This window comes from Acinonyx jubatus, chromosome F2 (assembly GCF_027475565.1).
Source record: "Acinonyx jubatus isolate Ajub_Pintada_27869175 chromosome F2, VMU_Ajub_asm_v1.0, whole genome shotgun sequence".
In the NCBI taxonomy this organism is placed as follows: Eukaryota; Metazoa; Chordata; class Mammalia; order Carnivora; family Felidae; genus Acinonyx; species Acinonyx jubatus.
In genome coordinates, this window is record NC_069394.1 from 34,273,165 (window position 1) to 34,289,934 (window position 16,770).

At 47.4% G+C, this 16,770-nt stretch overlaps 1 long non-coding RNA gene across 3 annotated transcripts in view; it reads right to left on the reverse strand.

Annotated features, from left to right (window-relative positions):
- Positions 1 to 16,770, reverse strand: part of LOC113600623 (uncharacterized) — a 38,876-nt gene that overhangs the window by 13,906 nt on the left and 8,200 nt on the right. For all 3 annotated transcript variants that reach the window (XR_008292578.1, XR_008292577.1, XR_008292576.1), the window contains one exon: positions 7,098 to 7,232. This is a non-coding gene — a long non-coding RNA (uncharacterized LOC113600623). The remainder of the gene's footprint in view (positions 1 to 7,097; positions 7,233 to 16,770) is intronic.

Below are 16,770 nucleotides of genomic sequence, written 5' to 3' on the forward strand. Positions count from 1 at the left end.
GAGAGTCCTGCACACATAAGCATTATTTCTCTTTCCCTTTGGGGGGTCTCTGCTGAAACTCTGAGACAACAGCAGGTGCGTCTAACACCCTGGTGCGTGTGATTCACAAGATTTTTTTTTTTTTTTAAGTTCTATTCATTTAAGTAATCTCTACACCCAATGTAGGGCTCGAACTCACAAGCCCAAGATCAGGAGTCAAGTGCTCTTCTGACTGAGCCAGCCAGGTACCCCCACAAGATGGCTTATTTTTTTTAAATTGTTTATTTTTGAAAGAGAAAGAGCACAAGCGGGGGAGGGCAGTGAGAGAGAGCGAGACAGAGAATCTGAAGTGCGCTCTGTGCGGACAGCAGCCTGTCCGACACGGGGCTCCAACTCCCAAACCGTGAGATCATGACCACAGTCAAAGTCGGACGCTCACCCACTGGACCACCCAGGTGCCCCAAGATACAGTTTTCGAACACAGTTTCCTCTGTTCCCTACCAGCACCCCGAGAGACGCACAGGCCAGGCATGGTCACGCTCATCCTCCATGTTACCAGGAAAGTGGAAATGGGAGCTCCGGAGCTCCAGGCAGACAGAGGAGAGGGACCCGGTGCTCTCACTTCATCTCTTGGTTGACTCTTGAATGCTCTTTCCGTGGCGAAAGGCCAGCACGGGGCTGGGAGGCTCCCCCATGGAAGTCCCCCCACCCCCCACAGCCTGCTGGTCACAGCCGCCCACAGCCCAGCCGGAGGGATCGTGGAGGCCCTCTCCTCACACATCACCTCCAGCTACGTGGGACTCACCACCCTTCTTCACACACACGGGCTCTTTCTCCCGCCAGCTCGCTGGGGCTTCCAGAACAAGGTAGCACCCGCTGGGGGTTCCAGCCACTGGGACGTGTTCTCCCACAGTTCCGGAGGCCAGGAGTCTGGGTGTCCCGTGGCTTGCACACACATCACTCCCATCCCTGCTTCATCTCTTTCTTCTCCCAAGCTTTCCTAAGGTGGGTGGACATCTCTGACGGATCTGCAAAAGCCTTTTTAACAATCTCCCTAGGATCCCATTCTGGCATCTGCTGGCTCATGATGTCTACGTTAGAACACCAAGTTACAACTGAGGCCCATCTTCCCCCCCACCCCCACCCCGACCCTTGAGGGTGGGAAGACCAGTCAGAGAAGGACAATGTCGCCGCCCTCACCTGGCATGGCTCACGTCACAAAGAGAGAGCGGGTCCCCCCCCACCTTTGGTGAACGGGGACCAGATCTGGGTGATTTCCCTGCACCCTACACTGTCCTGTTCCGAGGAAGGATTTGATTTCACCGATACAAAACCTGCCACGTATTTCTTCTCCCAAATGAGTCAGTGGGGAGGAGCTGAAATGGCAGTTGTTTAAGAAAAGAAGTGTAATATTTAAAGAGAGTTTTCCGCTTCCCCCCCGCTTGGGGAAAGGAGCCCTTAATATTCCCATCAACCGTGACACGTGTGAATCACACCCCTTTCGTTCTTACAGAAGCGGCATGATTCATCGCGAACCCTGCCTGCCAGCTGTGGGTTGCGTGTTATTCTTCTGACAGGGCAGACTTTCCCCGAGGAAGAGCTCTGGGGACCCGCCACTCCCAGCTGCGTGTTACTGTCAGCCAGCCTCTGTTCGCGTCCTTTCAGAGACCGGAGATGGGCCGGGGTAACCTCGACACCAGCTCTGAGCTTGTGACACGTTCCCAGAGTCTGCGGACGGGCTGTGCTCCCAGCACCGTGCAAACCAGGCCGCCGTGGCCGAGAAAGTGAGCCACAGTTTGTGTGTCTTCTGTTAATTTCAGATTTTGTGCATAAAGAAACATTTATTATGTTTTAGATTTTTTTAATTAAAAACATTTTTCATTAATTATTTATTTATTGAGAGGGGGGGGGGGGGAGGGCAGAGAGAAAGAATCCCAAGCAGGCTCCTCCCTGTCAGTGCAGAGCTCAACTCGGGGCTTGAACCCGCGAACCATCAGATCATGACCTGAGCAGAAATCAAGAGTCGGACGCTTAACCAACTGAGACACCAGGAGCCCCTATAATTATCTTAATAAGCCTTCCTGAAAATTTACGTACAGCTGACTGCACCCATTTCATATATATATATATAGAGAGAGAGAGAGAGAGTTTTGACAAATGGATAGATCTGTGCAACCTCCACCCCAATCAAGATAAAGAACATTTCCGCCGTCCCAAAAAGTTCCCCGCGCCCATTTAACATCAACCTCCCCCTCTCCCACCTTAGGCAAGCACTGAGTTGCTTTCTGTCACAACGGATTGGTTTTGCTTATTATAGAACATTATGTAAGTGGAATCACACAGTATGTGTGATTTCTCTTGTTCCGTCTGGTTTCTTTAGCCCAGTGTCATGTTTTTGAAATTCGCTAATGTGACTGCATGTATCCATAGTCTATTTCAGTGGCTGAGTGGTATTCTGCAGTATGGATACATCACAGCTAGTTTACCCATTCCCCTGTTGAGACGCGTTCGGTTGTTTCCAGGTTTTGGCTACCATGAACAAAACTGCTATGAACATTACTGTACAAGTCTTTCTCTTGCACATATGTCTAGAAGGAGAGCAAGCTGCATTGTTAAGAATTCGTCAAAGGTGATGGTGCAGATCGTGACCAGGAATTGGGGAGAAATGTGAATACTGCAGGTGATTAGATAAGAAAATTATAAATAGAATTTAAGAACTTCAAAGAAAAATAAAGAGCCCTCCTCTAAAAAAAAAAAAAAAGAAAATTGTAAGATTATAATACAGTGAAAATCAAATGGTGTGGGTTCCTGTGGGATGGGTAAGACGGCAGCAGATATGGAATGTCCTGGAGTTGAGGGATTTAACAGTTCCCTCGTAAAACAGTTCCCTGACCTTTCTCCAGTCTCAGACTAGCCCCACACCTTCCGGAACCACCACAAAATGAAAGTAGATATATCTGATCCTTCCTTCACAGAGCTCTAAGGTCATCTCTTGGCAAATGTTTGGGTCCTTTAGGAGAACGTTAGCTATAAAAGGCCAAGGTGATGTATGCTGTACTTATAAATATGGACTGAGTGCGGGAGGCCAGACACAGAACAGGCATAAGGTATTTAACCCAGAAATTCTCTCCAAAACGTAGTACAGAATAAGATCAGTTTTATTACTGAATAAGCATTAAGCCAGAATGTGATGTGCAGCACAATGTGCTGCGAATTGCAGAGAAAGAACAAAGTCTCACTCTTTTATAGAGCCAGGCAGACACGACCCGTTCCATACGTGTTCTGAAGACAAACCATCACTAGTTCTCAAGTATGGGGAAGTGATGGCACCATTGGTCACAGGTAGTGCATTCTAACTCTACCTGGTAGTTGAGGACATTGTGTGCTAGCTAACTGGCTTTATCCAGAGGAGAAAGGACCTTCCGACTTCATGATAGGAGGTTATCTTGAGGCTTAGAGAGAGGTGCTCACTGAAGTTAGGCTCCTACGCTCCCGCCTAAGACAGAGCACTGTCTCCCTTGATGTTCACATTTCAAAGACATGGGGCCTAGGTCCCCGACAGAGACACTCCTGGGCCACAGCGTTGGCAAAATGCCAATCTAGTCTTCAAAACGATTTGTATATCTTTCGGGGCACCTGGGTGGCTCAGTCGGTGAAGCATCTGACTCTTGGTTTCGGCTCAGGTCATGATCTTGTGGCTCACAAGTTCGAGCCTCGCATTGGGCTCTGTGCTGACAGCTCAGAGCCTGGAGCCTGCTTTGGATTCTGTGTCTCCCTCTCTCTCTGGCCCTCCCCCACTTGCGCTCTGTCTCTATCAAAAATAAATATTAAAAAAAAAAATTTTCTTAAATGATATGTGCATCTTTCAAAGATGGGAGAAGGCACTTATAATGGCAAGTTTCCTAAAATCAATGCTTGGAAAAAAAAAGAGAGAGAGAGAGAGAAGGGAAATATCTTCCTTTACTTTCAGCAGGAGGAATTGAATCTGCTTTTAGTTTGTATTTGTTCTGACAGTACACACTGGATATTCCTTAAAATGATGCACACAAAATAAATCCGTTTTGGCCCAGTGCCCAATCCGGGGCCTCTGGCTTTGGAGTGAGTAAGGTTGAGGGATATGGAGCAAGGGGCTTTGATGAGGACACTATTCTGGAGTCTTCCCTCGGACCCTTCCCATCTCATGGCTGCTAAGAAACCATCCTCCTCTCCTCCCACTGCCAGCTTGAGGACCTTGACTCTTATTTGGTCCTTGCAATCCTCCAGAGGCCCCAGTAAAGTCCCCAATTGACCCCTCACCTCTGGAGGCACCTAGGGTCAAGGACACCTCGAGGCAGGGGCCGTGGCTGGGCACTGTTCGGGCTCAGTGAATCAACGTCTACGCGGAACACAGAGAAACTTGTTAGATCCAAACCCAGCATGACCTGTGCCCCCTTTCCTGAGCCAACGTCCCTTTTGTTCTGTCTACAGAGACGTGTGACGCTGCCGATCCAATTACCGCAGTCTCTTTCTAAGATGTTCCCAGTTTCTAAATGTTTTGAACTGAGACTGGGTGGCTTCCCTTCCTAATGAACTCAAGCGGCCTCTTCCCTGATGGTGGCAGCTAGAATTATGGCTAGCTTCACTCTGAGAGGGGGGTGTACAGAGTGACCCTTTTGTCACTCTTGTTTATCTGGGCTTGTTTCTGGGGAGGAGAAGGACATTGTCCAACAGATGCGTTACTTTACCCCAGCCACTCTGCTCTCGCGTAGAGCAGCTGACACAGCGGGTGCGGGGCTGAGAGTTTGTGTTTGCTGCTGTGTGACACTGCGGGAGGGGGAAGATGGTCGATACTGTCATTATTTAAAGTCACTTCCACCTACTGGGCTGAGTCACTGGAAGGAATGTCGCTGCCTGGGATTTTGCATCAGTCTCAAAAATATGCCTCTTACAAGGCCTCCTTAAAAGGAAGGCTGAGTGGGTCTGCAGTCCTGCACACAGCTACCTCTCTGCTCAGGGCCTGGGGTCCCCCGCGCACCCCGACAGCAGTGATGCGGCACGTTTGTCTCTGATCGGAGCTTGGAGGGAGGCAGGGCTCGTTCCCCCACTTGGCCCACAGGCTGAGAGTGGATGAGGCGGGGGTGCTGCCCCAAGGCAGCCGGAGAGCAGCCTGGCCCAGAATTGGCATTCCCTTCCTCCTGGCCTAATCCCAAACCAGTAACGGAGGAGAAAGGGGTTTTGCGTCTGAAAACATGGACCCCAAAAGTGCACCTATGGCCGGCCAAGTCAACAGAGACAAAAATCCACTTTGGCTGAAATGACCCGACCCCCTGACATTAGATTTCAGAAGAAATGAGACCATTTTTTTTTTTTCTTATTCTTCAGACTATGGTCAATATTCTCTCCCTGCCCCTCAAAGTCCCAAACAAGAGGCTTCCTATAAAAGCCTTGACTGGTTTCCAGAACACTTGTGACTATTCACAGGGAAACCAATGATTTCCCAAGCAGTGAGTTCTAACGGTTCTAAGAACACAGCTTTGGAGCCAAGGCAAACTTTGGTGACTTTGGGCAAGTGACCGTGACCCTGCATCTAGTTACTCATGATTTTTTCATCACAGGGTTACTATGAAGGTTAAAAGAGATAACAGATGCAAAACACTAAGCACAGAGTCTGACACTTATTAAGCCCCCTATAAATGCTGAAGATAAAATTATAAAATGTTCAATAATTATCTCATGCTACCTATCTGGACACTCTAATCGCTCGTTTTACTTTTTAAGCACTTTCTATAATGACAGTCCCTTAAGATTTCCTCAGTAAAAGAGGTTTAAGCATGTGTCCTAAACTCTACGTTCCACATGCTACCAACACAAAGCTCCTCTAATGAAAACATTTACTTTTCATTTGTCATGTGGGTGACTGGAGCCCCCTACTGTCAGGGGAGCCCTCAAGTACTTGGTTTAGAGGATTTTCCATCCAATTTCCAAACTCTTGGGAGCCTTTCGAGAAGTCCTGGTTAAGGCTCAGGAGGATTGGTTAACCCATGAGAACAGGTCCCACACCACTAAGAAGGTGAGAAAAGAAAGCTTCCCTCTGCATAGTAACAGGGCACGCTCTCCAAGAGTGAGGTGAGCTGGGACTTCTCAATGCTGCTGCTTCTTTTTTTTTTAATGTTTATTTATTTTTGAGAGAGAGAGAGAGAGAGCACAAGCAGGGCAAGGGTAGAGGGAGGGGGACAGAGGATCCAAAGAGGGCTCTGCGCTGACAGCAGCAAGCCCGATGTGGGGCTCGAACTCGCCAACTGCGAGATCACAACCTGAGCCAAAGTCAGACACTTAACCAACCGAGCCACCCAGGCACCCCTCGATGCTTCTCGAATACTCCAGAGCCCCTCTCCACCCTCCTCACCTCCTCGCACAGTCAAGCCTCCTTTCACTGCATCTCTGGACCTTGAGGTGTCTTTGGGGTTCTTTGCTACATGGATGCCAACCAGAACTACTCATAGCAGACACCTCATTGCCCCCACTTGGCCCAGCTCTGAGGAAGGGATGGGGTCTGGGAGCTTCCCCCAGCCTCCTAAAACAGGCAGCAGAGGGATTTAGCCACATGACATCAGTAAGGGCTGGGGGGCGGGGTGTAGAGATGGGCCCTCTGCCCACAAGTTGTCTGCACAGAATTCAGACCACCGCTAGTGAGTGGCTTTTCCAATGGAAGGTCCAGGTCCATCTGTCTGATCATTTGGGAACGAAAATAGCAGCATAACAACAAAAGACAGACACTTAAATAGCCCTCGCTCTGTGCCAGGCATCGTTCTCAGCACGATACTTATATTAACTCTTCAGTTCTGTCCTTAGGCCCCAGAATGGAAAGAGTCTGAACTCCCTCCAGATCCTGGGGTGAGGAAGAATGCCAGGTGAGAGGTGTAGGAAAACAGAGAGCTTTCTCTTTTCTGGAAAGTCTGCCAACTTGGAACCCCTCCCTCCCCATCTCCTCTGAGATGTTCCTGTTTCACAGAAATTCAGCCTTTCTTCTGTTTTGGAATTCGGGCATCCCCAAACGCTCCCCACCCCTGCAATGGCTGGTCTCCTTCCCCAACACCATCAGCAGACCACCCACCAGGTGGCTCTGGGGCTGCACTTACCTTCTCTGGGCCCCACTCAGGTTTCTAGATCATCACCAGCATCTCTAGCCTAGGCAGCTGCCTTCACATCCTCTGGCCCCAGCAGGACATAAAGATCCTCGGTCCACAAGGAAAGGTCCAAGAGGGACCCCTGAGCTGGAGAGCAAATGACATTTTGAATCCTTCCACTACTGCTAAAGAAACAAACCCATGAACTTCTCCAGGGCTGGAGTTTTTTCTTTTGCTTTGTATCTCCTGCATATCCTGTGACTACACATGGCAGGCACTCAATAAATGTCCACTTAGGAAAAGAATGAATGATATACTTGCTCGGCACACTCAGACCTCCCTTCAGGAATATCCAGATTCAGCATGTAGTTGGTGAGCAACCGGTGGGCACTTCTAACCAGAGCACCATACCAGTAACCAAGCTGAGAGAGTGTGGTGGAATCATAAAACCCTTTGTCCATCTGCCAAGACAGTTTGAAGGCAGAAGTGTTTCGTGATAAGGGCAGAAATGAGCTGTGTTTCAGAGGCCCTGTCAGTTCGAGGATTTCACACCAGGTCAAAACTTCAGAGACTCCATGATGGGTCAATAACAGCTAATGGGTAAAGAAATGCTCGAGCCGCTCTGGGTGCTATAAAACCAAAGTGATTCCCCAGAATAAGCGCCCGTCTCCTCAGTCGGAGCCCGCAGCTGCCGCCCACATGCCCAAGAGAAAGGCCCAAGGAGACAAATGCCAAGGGAGAAAAGCACCAGGGCTCCGTTAAATCTGCTCCTCTGAGAGGGAGGGGGGAAAGTCACCCAAAGGGAAACTCCTGTGGGTAACAGAGCAGCCATATCACTGCCCAGAGAGTGGAAGGTGCTGGAGATGTCAAGCGAATGTGGTGCACTTTTAAAATAACTGATGATCGATGGGTAGTTTTTTTAAGTTTTTACTTTTAAAGTTATTTATTTTGAGAGAGAGAGAGAGAGCAGGTGCATGGGGAAGGGGGCAGAGAGACAGAGGGAGAGAGAGAATCCCAAGCAGGTCCTACTACTCTGTCGGCGCAGAGCCCAACACGGGGCCTGATCTCACACACCATGAGATCATGACCCAAGCTGAAATCAAGAGTCAGACATTCACCGACTAAGCCACCCAGGCACCCCTAATAATAAATGTATGGTTTTGATGAAATATTATTTCCCCAAGTTTTTAAAATGCAAATTTGTCATTAAGAACCTAGGCTCTCTCTTCTGCTATCTCAGAGGACTGGGTTTTTTCTAGGCTTCTCATCTCATTGATGCAAGATGGCTGCCACAGCTCCAAGCATCACATCCTCATGCAACTGCATCCAAACACATAATGAAAGGAGACAGGGAAGAAGGGCTCTTGTGCATATTTCTTTTTAGTAGGGAGGAAAATCTTTCCTACATGCTCTTCAGCAGATTTCCCTTTACATCTCATTGGTTTGACTGGGTCATATACCATTCCCTAGCTACAGTGGAGGCCAGAAATATCTGACATATTTAGTCTCTACTGTGGGTGATGAGCCCTTCTAACAGGGTATGAAAGGAAAAGGAATCTGGACTACGCTGAGAGACAACCAACAGTGTATCCACAACCCTGTCTCTCTAATACCAGGATGCCCATCATCCATTAACCATCTTCCACCCACCATTAGACAGGGGGCACCTGTCTGTGCCCGGGAGTCAGTCTGTTTCCGACTTATGTTTTAATGTTCCAAACACACATAAAGCCTCTTCAAGGAGAGGAGGTCCCTAGACACCTCGAGGTGATGGCATTGGGGGAAGGAAATATTTGACATTGTACATAGGCAGGGCTAACTGGAGGGTTTGCTTGGGATTCGACTCCTTGCTACCCCTTCAAGCCAAGACACAAGGGCACTCCCTAGCCACCCCCCCCCCCCATTATATTAGAACACGAAGGCTTTTAGCCACGCCAGGCCCTGCTCTCAGAATGGTCACTAGCAAAATACCATGAGAAGTGTGAATTCAAACCCACAGTTTTTCCAATCACCAGTCTAAGTGGAATATTCCAAGGAATAATATGGATTGGAAACAGAACTTGGGTCTGAGCATACTGGCAGGTGGGATTTCTTTCAGTAGTAAATAAGGCAAGACTGGCTGCTGTTTTTCTATTTAGGACTCACCGCTTCTTAAAGCCAAACAGCAGAAGCACTGCTTCGTTGAGTAAAAATAGAAACAAATAACATGATCATCTATATCTAGCTCTATTTCCTTTCTATTAAAGGGAAATACACCAAACACTTGCAGCAAAATCAATAGTAGATAATTAGGCACACTAAGTAAGAATGCAATAGCTAAGTGAAAACAGAATACCAAACAGGACATTAAAAATTATTGTATTACACCACATGCGGGTGCACGCGCATGCACACACGTGCACGCACACACAAACACACACGCAGAGTAATGTGTTATAAAAATAACACAGTTATGTGGGATCATGAATTATTTAAGATCTTCTCTTTTTAGAAAACAGATAGGAAAGATAACTGAATTAACTTGGCTTTTGACATATTGGAGCAAGATCTTGTTCCCTCCCTCACACTGAGGCTCTCCCACACCCCAGTTATAAGTCACACAGTGCAGTGGATGCATCAAAGGCTACCTCGGGGTGCCCGGGTGGCTAGTCGGTTAAGTGTGACTTTGGCTCAGGTCATGATCTCACAGTTCATGGGTTCGAGCCCCATGAACTCATATAGGCTCTGCACTGATGGTGCACAACCTGCTTGGGATTCTCTCTCCCTCCCTCTCTCTCCCTGCCCCTCACCCACATGCACTCCCTCTCTCAAAAAAACAAATAAATAAATAAAACTTAAAAAAAAAAAAAAAAAAAAAAAGAGCTACCTTAGCTCCAAAAGAGAATGAGTAAAATGAGCTGGTTGGGATCAGGGAAAGAAGCGAGAGGGGATAGTTAAGTCTCCATGTATAAATGTAGGTCATGTGCGTTGAGTTCAGAAATTTCTCTTATTAAACATATTCTGTGTGTGTGCTTAATACCATGTGTTAGGTTTATAAGAACAAATATAACTATACTGTTGCACAGCAAAGACAAATTGTGTATCTATCTTAGACCCGTGACTTCAGAAAATTCACCTTCCAAATTCTTCCATGTGTGTGATAGGACTTCTTGATCCTTTATTGACAAATCTGAAATACTCATGATTCTAAATGTCTCTTTTTGATGTTTGGTAACAGGAAATCCAGACTGACAGAGCAGTTCTTTAGCTGCTGGTCAGTTTCCTCGTTAAGTTACAAAGGAATGCTTTGGAACCCAGAAGCCTCTTGAACCTCACTTGGAAAGGCTCTTTACCAGTGCTAATGAGCACTTAGAAGGAGCAGACTACGTTTCTCTGTCACTTACAATTGCTCTTGGTTCTGCTCTTCCAAAAACTGAACTTAGTGAGAAAATGGCAAGAATGAATCTGCCGTGCCTGCTTCTCTTTTTCTTTAGTGTTTAATAATTCAAGACAACATACTCCGCAAATACACCAAAGGGAAAAAAAAATATTCAGGTTTGTTTCGCAGCCTCCCAGGAAGAAAATGGGTTAGATTAGTGATTTTTCAAACTTTTGAGGCCACAGGCCTCACGAGAAATACATTTCACGTGACAAAGCTTCACAAAACAGTATTTAACCTTAAAGCTTGTGAAGCACACAGTTTTATTTTATTCGATTCTGTTCTGCTCTGTTGTCTCCTATTTTCTTTCTTTCCCTTTTTTTTTTTTTTTTTTTTTTTAAGAAAGTGCTGATGGAAACCCTCTACCTGGGGTTCACCACCCTTGGATGAATCCTGGCCCACATCTTAAAAACACTGGATTAAATGGTGATTATAAATTAACAAGGATTAATACAAAGGATATTTTAAAAGTCACGTATAATACCGGGGCTGAGGGAATAAAACAAATCCCCATGTTACAGACCAGACTATAATAGCAGACTTTTGTGGGATTTTATTACTTCTTCCTCTACTTAAGCCCCCTCCCTCCAGAAAAGAAAAAAAATCTGTGTTAATTAAAATAATACTGGGCTTGAATACAGTCTCACTGTAAAGTTTACACAACATACAGCTAAAATAAAAATCTTTGTGGGGCCCCTGGGTGGCTCAATCTGTTTAAGCATTCAACTTTGGCTCAGGTCATGATCTCGTGGTTTGTGGGTTCGAGCCCCGCGTCGGGCCCTCTGCTGACAGCTTGGAGCCTGGAGCCTGTTTCAGATTCTGTGTCTCCTCCTTTCTCCGCCCCTTCCTGGCTCGCACGCTCTCTCTCTCTCTCTCTCTCTCTCTCAAAAATATTTTTTTAAAAATAATAAAAAATAAAGTAAAAATCTTTGCAGACCATTCCTCACTCCCCACCCTGAGCCTCCCCAGCAGTAACTCTTTCCAGGCCTTTCCTAAGCATTTACTATATAGCTCTATATAAAAAGGTGGAGTTTTGCTTTCTGTTTTAATAATATAGTCACATATTATAATACTGTTCAACTTGCTTTTTTTCTCATTAGAATAGCTAATATCTATTTCATGTGTGTGCAAACTACTGTGCTAGGCACATTATATTAACATGCTTTTGGAGGATTTATTTTATTTTTATTTATTTTTTTAATATATGAAATTTATTGTCAAATTGGTTTCCATACAACACCCAGCGCTCATCCCAAAAGATGCCCTCTTCAATACCCATCACCTAACCCCCCCCCCACCCCCCATCACCCCTCAGTTTGTTCTCAGTTTTTAAGAGTCTCTTATGCTTTGGCTCTCTCCCACTCTAACCTCATTTTTTTTTCCCTTCCCCTTGGAGGATTTATTAAAATGCTAAATTAGATTGAGGTAAATCATTTCTTAGAAACCAACCAACACCTTTTAGTGTTTAACCATACCCAAGATACCTAGCTTTTTGTCTATAAACATGAATCTTCGTATTATTTTTTCAAAAAGCCTTACTCCACTTGTCAGATTCATGTTTTCTTCCATGTTATTTTTTTCATTTGCTGGGTTTACTGCCTCCCCGTTCAGCATGTTGGGTTTTCCTCAAATACTGGGGGATTCCTGGACGTACGCATGTGTTAGTGCTTGAGTGGCCTTCTAGGTCTGGCTGTGAGCGCTGCGTCTGTTGAGCAGACTGCCTCAGGGACAGGCCAGAGGGGAGCAGAGCAGACAGGGCTCCTTCCTTCCCTGGCTGGGTGTTATAGCCCCTCAAAGCCTGGCTGGCCTCATGGGTGCAAGTATTCACGGTCTTGCCAACATCTCCCTAGAAGCAGACATGCCTTCCTACTGCAGCTACATAGGCACAAAACTACTTACAATTTTTTAAACGAATAAGCAGCCACTGACACTAGATGTGTAACTAAAGAGAGCTTCTTCCACGAATTTGTGGGAGCAGTTGACCTTCACATAAATTCCAGAGAAACAATAACAGGTCCCACAAGTAGTATAAGGTCTTTCAACAAAATCTCCATGAAGACCCAGAAGACAGAGCTACATTATCGGAACACATAAACCCTGTGATTCCACCTTCACTCACTGCCCGAGTCACGACACATGGTCATCACAAACCCAACCTGACCCCGCTAAGGCAAGGAAGGGAATTTATTGCTACATTATAACTTAAAAGTTCAGGTGCACATCAGGCTTCAGAAAATTCTAAATCCAGGGGCTCAAACTAGGTCAGCACAAATCTATTGGTCTCCATTTTTTAGGTCTGCTTTGATTTTTCAGGTTGGCCTCATTCTCTGGCAGGCTCTTTCTTAGCCTGGTGAGGTCAAGAAAGCCACTTCCATCTCTGGGATGCCATTCTATCCAGCAGTCTGTCCCACTGAAAGGAGAAAGGCTTCTTGTCCAACAGTTCCAGGAAAAGTCCCCAGTCAATGTCTCAGTAGCCTGATGTCTGTCGGGTCCCCATTCCTGGCCCAATCACTCTTAAGCTGTGTGGTCACGGCCCACCACCGAGCTGGCCGACTGATTCAGCACCACCCCACTTACCCTGAGAACAGGGGCTGGAGGATCGGGGTACCATCACTCAGGGGAGGAGGACCAGTTCTGGGCTGCCAAAAACAACCAATAACCACGTCGCTCACCATGCCCAAGAAGAGGTGCCTGCTATTGCAGAGACAAAGGATTCTTTGGAAGAAAATGACCACAGGATCATCAAGAAAGGGAAAAACATTTGTGATATTTCAGAGTTCAGAGAGAGGATAGGTGTAGCAGACAGAATAAGGGCCCCTCAAGATGTCTGCGCTGTGGTCCCTGGAACCTGTGAATGTATTACCTCACATGGCAAAAGGGACTTTATGGATGTGATTAAGGTTATGGACCTTGAGATGGGGAAATTATCCTGGATTATCCAGGTGAGCCCGTTACAATCACACGGAAGGAGCAGAAACGGGTGTTGAGAGGTGGCCGAGTGAGAAGATTTGGTGCCCTGTGGCTGGCTCTAAGCCCTAGGGAGCTCCGTGCAAGGACCAGCGACAGACGGCTACTCGCTAAGCATGGCCTCCAGCCAATAAGCCAGCAAGAAAACGGGAACCTCAGTCTTACAACCTTATGAAGTGAATTCTGCCAACAACCCAAACTGAGTGACGAGACGGATCTTCCCCTGGAGGCTCTAGGAAGGAACCTGCCAACACGTTGATTTTACCAAGTGAGATCGGGGGCAAACTGCTGACCTATCAGACCGTAGGATGGGAAACATGTCATCCAAGCTACTGAGTTTGTGGTAACTGGTTCAGGCAGCAACAGAACACTGGAACAATCGGAATGGTGCTGGCGAGTGATGCTCAGAGGGGAAGGGGAAGGGGAAGGGAAGTGGAGAGCCCCCAGTGGCATTCTGCCCAACTATTCCCCACTGAGAACTCTATCAGGTGCCTTAATGATATGATCTCATCCGAGTCCGTGAGGCACATCCGGGAACCCAAACACTACTCATCCACAGCGGGGCGTGTGCCAACGTGCTCCCCCTCGGGGGTGGCTGAGTCACCATGCAGCCCGAGGGAAAAGGTGTCATGGGAAAAAGCCCGTGCCCTTTCCACCACATCACGCTCAGCAAGTGAAGGAGAAACTGGAAATCAGGTAGACAAAACACACACCAGAAGAGAGACACGCATCTCACAGTGGGAACGAGGACGGAAGGAGGTGCAGGGGAAAGACTCCAGAGAGAAAGAGAAGGAGAAGGAGGAGGAGGAGGAGGAGGAGAAGGAGAAAGAGAAAGAGAAAGGGAAAGGCATTTGAGCTGGCCTGGAAGGAGCAGGCACTTTCTAAGCAAAGGAGAAACATGGAGATGTGAGGGGGTGGGGACAGTGAATCTTTGAGAGAGAGAGAGAGAGAGAGAGAGAGAGGGCAAGCTGGGGGTTGGTGGTGAACAGAGGAAGCAGGTTGACAGGAAGACAAGAGTTAAGCCTGGAAAACTGGGTTGGAATCAAAAGAGCCTTATAGGCCACACTAAGGAGTTTAACTGTATGTGCAACAGGGATCCATGAAGATTCCTAAGCAGAGAGTGGCTGGGCCAGGCTGTGTTTTAAAAAGCAAGGGGCAAGGACTGGGGCACAGAGATTGGAGGCTGGCAGGGGGCAGCTGCAGTGATCTAACGCAGAAACCATCAGGCCCCTAGGGACAGCCGTTATTTGCTGAGTGCCCGTCTGTGTCAGGGAAAAGTGCTTGGACCTCACTGCTAATCCTCGCAATAACCCTGTGAAGGAATTCTTATCTTCTCTTTATGAAGATGCTGAGACTCAGAGAGGTTAGTTAGCTTGCCTAACGTCACACAGCTACTAAATGGCCCAATGAGGATTTTAATTGAACCCCTGCCAAGGAGCCGGATGTTAAAACCTGCTCTTTTAACTACAGAAGTACTTAAAATCAAGGATTAAGAGCTGTTTTAGAACTAAATGGATGGAATTGGTGACTAATTAAAAGGGAGGGAGGTTGAGGGAGAAAGGAGAGGTCTCTGCTTGATTGATGGGGTGTGTGCTAGGATACAGGAGGTGCAGGATGGGGGAGTCCAGTGCTTCTCAACTGGGACGGCACCACACCCCCGGGGGCATTTGGAAATGTGCGGGAAGCGGGGGGATGGGGAAGTGGGGGGTGTCTTGGTTGTTCCAGTGCTTAGGTGGGACCAAATATCCTGCAAGACACAGGACTGCCCCACTCAGCACAGAACTGTCACAACCCAAATGCCACTGAAGATAATCCCCAAGGACATCTCCCTGCCAGACCAGAGAGATGTGGAAATGAGAGACTGAGTTTCAGAAAATAAATGACACCAGAATCCATGAGATAGACAGGATGACACTAAGGAGAACTCACAATGAGAGAACATTCTGGAAAAACTGCAATGTCAGCATCGAGAGTGTGGTCTCTGGAGCGGCAGCGGCATCAATGCAGTCCAGTTAGAGGCAAAACCCTTGGGCCCACCCTGGACCTGCTGAATCGGCAGTCCTGGGGTGGGGCCGGCAAGCCCTTGGGGCGATGTTCACGCACGCACAGTCGTACAGTCGAGTGTGAGGACCACAGTGGAACAGCTGCACAGAAGACGGAGAGTGCCGCGCAAGAACCAGGAGGAACGAGAGTTCCTGGGGGAAGGAATGGTCAGCAGTGACAGATGCGACGGAGTCAAGCAGGGCGGCCGCTACATGTGACTGAACAGGATGCTCTCCATTTCTTTGCCAAGAATAGTTTCAGTGGATGGGCAGATAGCAGCAGCTTGGGTCTCAGCAGGCTAAGGAGTTAGTTATTTGGAGTTAAAAATAAAGACTGAGGAATAAAAGGAAAAGAAGGGATCAGGAGCAGCTCAAGAGGGACACAGGGTCAAGGGAGAGCTTTTAGGATGAAAGAACAGAATTAGGTTTACATACCACGAATATAAAGGGGGAAAATAAGCAGGAAAGAAAATTACAGGAGCCAAGTGCCAGAGGCCTGTGCACCAAGGGCAGGTACTGGACGCTAAGATCAGTGCAGTGTTGTGTGTGGAGGGTCAGGGAAATACTGGTTGCAGCCCTTCCAGAAATGGGAAGGACACAGGCATCAAGGTTAGAGACATCAGGAAAACGAGAGCATTTAGCGCTTGGCTTGGTGCCTGGCTCCCAAGAGGCTCCCAGGACTGACAAGCCCAATCGCTCCAAATTAAATCCCAGTTTGACCATCCTATAGCCGTATGACCTCAGGCCAGGTAACAGACCTAAGTCTCAGTTTCTCCCGTCTGCGAAAGAAGAGGCCAGATCTCAAGCAGAAAGCAAAGGGTCAGGAGTTAGGGAAAGATCTTAAAAAATTAGGACATCTGGAGCAATTCCTATAGTGAATGAGAAGCCATTGACCAATGACCAAGAAAAAGAGCACATACAAAACGTGGTAAGAGGGTCCATGACCAGAAGAGCAGAGCAGAGGGGCGTAAAACCTGCAAAATAAAGTCATAGCTCCAAACTGAGGTTTCAGTCCCTTTTCTCTGGGTTCAGCTCCCGTTCAAATCAAACAGCACACAACTCCAACTCCAGGCTACTGAGAAAGCAACAGCTGCCTGTGATGGTTAATTTTAGTGTCAATTTGATGGGGCCACCAGGTGCCCAGGTAGGTGGTCAAACATTATTCTGGGTGTTTCTGTGAGGGTGTTTCTGGATGAGATTAGCATTTAAATTGGTGGACTTAGGGGCACCTGGGTGGCTCAGTTGGTTAAGCGTCCAA